General features: G+C 42.5%; 1 long non-coding RNA gene across 1 annotated transcript; it reads right to left on the reverse strand.

The window, feature by feature from the left end:
* Positions 1-454: 454 nt before the first annotated feature.
* Positions 455-4,099, reverse strand: LOC147361584 (uncharacterized). The gene is made up of 2 exons (XR_015138122.1): positions 3,585-4,099; positions 455-815 (listed from the first exon to the last, which is right to left on the reverse strand). It is a non-coding gene; the product is annotated as an uncharacterized LOC147361584 (long non-coding RNA).
* Positions 4,100-4,499: the final 400 nt, after the last annotated feature.

Raw genomic sequence — 4,499 nt, forward strand, 5'->3', positions numbered from 1 at the left:
GCTGAGTAGGTCACATGCTTACCCTTGAACCAATGACTATGGTTGAGAGGAATGAATGTGCTGATTGGCTCAAGCCAAATAGTGACTACCCTCTGGTGCCAAGTTCACCTTAATAACTAAACAAACACTGGGTATTCCTTGGGGAAGGGTGATGTGCTTATAGGTTGGCATTCAGAAACTTCTGTGGGAGATGAGATTTATACTGAGCCTTGAAGAGTGATAAGAAGCTGGCCTAGCCAGGAACCTGAGGAAGAGATTTCTATAGACTAGACAAGCACAGAAGCTTCCAGGTCATGTGAAAGGCCTCGTGTGCTCCAGGGGAACCGGGTCTCAGAGAGCTTGGAGGGACAGATATGAGCATTATCCCATGATTTAAGTTTTAGCTTCACCACATTTGTTATAAAATATGATGATCCTTTGTAGGTTAGAAGAAAAAAAACCCATATAGTCTTGGTTTTCTTCAGGATTTTTCCATGTATTTCTATTTTTAGGTGATCTAACATGACTTAGTTCAGTTCAGTTCAGTCGCTCAGTCGTGTCCGACTCTTTGAGACCCCATGGACTGCAGCACGCCAGACCTCCCTGTCCATCACCAACTTCCGGAGTTTACCCAAACTCATGTCCATTGAGTCGGTGATACCATCCAACCATCTCATCCTCTGTCTTCCCCTTCTCCTCTTGCCTTCAATCTTTCCCAGCATCAGGGTCTTTTCAAATGAGTCAGCTCTTCGCATCAGGTGGCCAAAGTATTGGAGCTTCAGCTTCAACAACAGTCCTTCCAATGCACACCCAGGACTGATCTCCGTTAGGATGGACTTAAAAACAAGACAAAATAGAATCTATGAGTACCAATTAATTTTTAAAGAATAAAGTTCAAGTTAATGTATGAGAAGGAAAAAAAATAAACCCTTTAGAAAGCAGATACTGAAAGAGACTGAAATGGACAAGATTTCAGGTACTGACATTACAGAGAAGCTTTACCAAAGGCACCCTGATTTAGAACAACTTTGATACTTCTTCTGTAACCTCCAGCACTCGGCAGCTTGCTGAATACAGAGGAGACCACAATGTACTGGCTCACATCAAAAGCTGAAAGTCATGAGCACTTTCATGTATATTATTCTGTCTATATATCCACTCTTTGCTCATCTCTTCCTTCCTTTCAAGGAAGTCTGTCACAGCCCTTTACATCTACTGCACATTATCTTTTGACATTTTGATTTGGGCTTTTCTTTTCTTAATGTTTGAATTTTTGTTTTATCTTTTTTTTTTTTTGGCCATGTGGCATAACATGTGATATCCTAGTCCCCTGACCAGCCATAGAATCCATGCCCCCTGCATTGGAAGCGCTGAGTCTTATCCATTGGACTGCCAAGGAAGTCCTCATCATTGTTCCTCTTTGGGAGCTGTTTCTGTTTCCAGGTTTGAAAACCCTCTTTGTTCTTTAAGACACATATGGGGGAAAAAACCCACTAACTGCAGTGGCAGCCACCAGCAGACTTAGGATAAAGTCACCTTCATTCCCTGTTTACCTCTGGATCCACAATGACAGCAATCTGTTGGGATTACTTTTATTTGGTTTCATTCTAAAATTTCTCACACTATAATAAAAAGTGTGAGAAATTGTATATATATAAAAAACATAATAAATCAAAATAAATAAAATACAGTAAGGTAATAAAAATGATAAGGATTTCAAGCACGTCATAAATGCATCATTAGATAATACATATGATGGTTCATATGGCCCCCACTCATTCACCTGTTTCAATAAATAAATAAGTGGGCTGATTAAATACAAGAGGGCTATACAAATGTACAACTCAGCATCAACAGTATGAGTTGAGCTCAAAGTTCTGGCACTTGCTTTTCTTGAATAGTATTACTAATACAGAGAGAAAGCAATGGCAAGCCACTACAGTACTCTTGCCTAGGAAAGCCCATGGACGGATGAGTCTGGTAAGGCTGCAGTCCATAGGGTTGCTACCAGTCGGACACGACTGAACGACTTCACCTTCACTTTTCACTTTCATGCATTGGAGAAGGAAATGGCAATCCACCCCAGTGTTCTTGCCTGGAGAATCCCAGGGAAGGGGGCGCCTGGTGGGCTGCCGTCTATGGGGTCACACAGAGTCAGACACGACTGAAGCGACTTAGCAGCAGCTGCATTACTACTACAACAACTTTCTGAATATCTGAGCTTCCCTGGCGGCTCAATGGTAAAGAATCCATCTGTCAGTGCAGAAGAAAAGGGTTGGGAAGATCCTCTGGAGAAGGAAAAGACAGCCCACCCCAATATTCTTACCTGGGAAACCCCATGATAGAGGAGCCTGGGAGGCTACAAAATTGTTAGATAAGACGTAGCTGCTAAGCAACAACAACTGAATATCTACTACCAAACTAGATGCTTTATTTATATCTAACCCTTCCAAACTCCCAAAAAGATAGGTATATGTCCATTTTACCCATATTGAACTGAAGCCCAAGGGAGAATATGAAGAATATTAAATGAAAACCAAGCAATAATGACGTATGTTTAGTGCTTTACATGTCCTTTTAATCATTACACATATCCTGTAGGGCCGGGCACAGGAAGGCTTAGTAATTATCTCAAGGTCACAGAGCTGGCAATTACTGAGAAATATATATGGCCAGGATTCATGCCCATAAAGTCTACCTTCAGGAGGCCTGGTGGTATTGTAAGCTATATTATAAAGCATATCAGTATTGCCCAGGATTTGAACCTGATCCAAATTCTTCTGGCTCCAAAGACCGAGAACTGTTCCTTTCTCCTTTCTGCACAACAGTTTCCTCATATAAATGTGGGAAGCAGACCAAGAAAAAAAAAATCTCAAAGTTCTATTTCTGTTCAAAAGTGCTATGATTCCAGGGAAAAAAATTTTTTGGGGGGCCATGACATGTGGCAAGAGGGATCTTAGTTCCCTGATCAGGGATAGAACCCGTGCCCCCTGCAGTGGAAGAGGGGTCTTTAACTATTGGACAGCCAAGAAAGTCCCCACGGATTTCAATATAAGGTTTTGATATGCAGAAAAAAAAAAAGCAGGGGGTAGGGGAGGCAAAACAAAAAATAACAAAAAATAAATATAGCTAACTGTACTTTCAAATTTATGAATACAATCACCTTTATTAAATTCTTCCCACCTTGAAGGTGAGTTAACTGAAGCATGTAACATTATCTAGCTTGTCTGAGCCAACGGGTACAATTGACTTTATTTGTAAGGTAAACTTGGCCTTTCCAGTCTTGTCTCTAGAGGACCGCCACACTGTTGTTGCCTTTTTTTTTTTTTTTTTTTTAATTGGAGGATAATTGCTTTACAACGTTGCATTGGTTTCTGCCAAACAAGAAGGTGAATGGGTGTAAGATTACATATATCCTCCCCGCTCCCCTAGACTGCCTTACTCTTAATTTTTCTAACTTCAGGTCTAAATTTCTACCTATTTCATATATCTTTATGTATCTGAGAGTCGGCAAAAAGCAAACTTAAAAAGACACCGAAAGGTATAAAAGATTCGATAATAGCAGCAAACTGCCACTCCCCCCTCCCCCCATTTTTAATGCTCACCTTCTAATAAAAAATAAGTAACAGGGATATAGCTTTTCAGGGAAAGAAACAAAAGCTGTTTCAGACCAAGCGAAAAGCAAAACTTATCATTTTGGCTTGGGAGTGGCAGGGCAGAATAATGTCTGTTCAAGTCAGATGGAGCAAAATTAAGCAGAAAGTGGTACCACAGATAGCTTTGCAAATTACGCCACACCTAAAATTCGCTTATAAAAAGTAAAACGAAAACGCTGATATTTTATTCCACAAAAGAATGTCCTGCCGCTGGTGAATACAAGAGCATTTAACATAAATTCTAGGATTGTTACTAGAAGTTGAAACGGAAATTTCTTCTTCTAATTCATAATTCACCAGCTGTGGCGTAATCAAGACAATAATAGAAGCGGATACCGAACAAGCACGCAAACAAAACAACGCTGTAGCTGGAGAAAGCGCGCAAGAGCAGCAGAGAAACAACGGCCTCTCCCGAGAGCCTCCCAAGACAAAGCCAGCTCCCAGCACGCACCGCGACCAGGACTACACATCCCAGCATGCAAGGCGACACTGACTCCCAGCTGGACTACGGTTCCCGAAATGCTCTGTGACAGCTGGCCAGCCTCCCCAGTGGACGGGGGTCTCGGGTCTCCGCAGAAGTGGGGGTGTGTGTCTCCGCCACCTGAGCCTCCTCTCCCAATCTAAGGGTCAGACACCATCGCCCACTTGTACATTACGAAGATTACGATTTTTTTCGAGTCATTCTTCGTTGCCCATTTTATTAGGACGGCAAAGAGCCTCTAGCTAGGGCGGGCGGGGGCGTAGGCGGGTCAGCCTGGCCAGCTTGAGCCAATAGCGCAGGAGTGGCTTTCTGGCTGCCATGGCAACGGCGGCCGTCCCCAGAGGGACCAGCCACTCATTGGGTAGAATCTTTCGAGAAGGCTC

Source organism: Bos grunniens, chromosome 12, assembly GCF_055505025.1.
Source record: "Bos grunniens cultivar Pamir isolate PY7600 chromosome 12, Bosgru_T2T1.0, whole genome shotgun sequence".
NCBI classification, from domain to species: domain Eukaryota; kingdom Metazoa; phylum Chordata; class Mammalia; order Artiodactyla; family Bovidae; genus Bos; species Bos grunniens.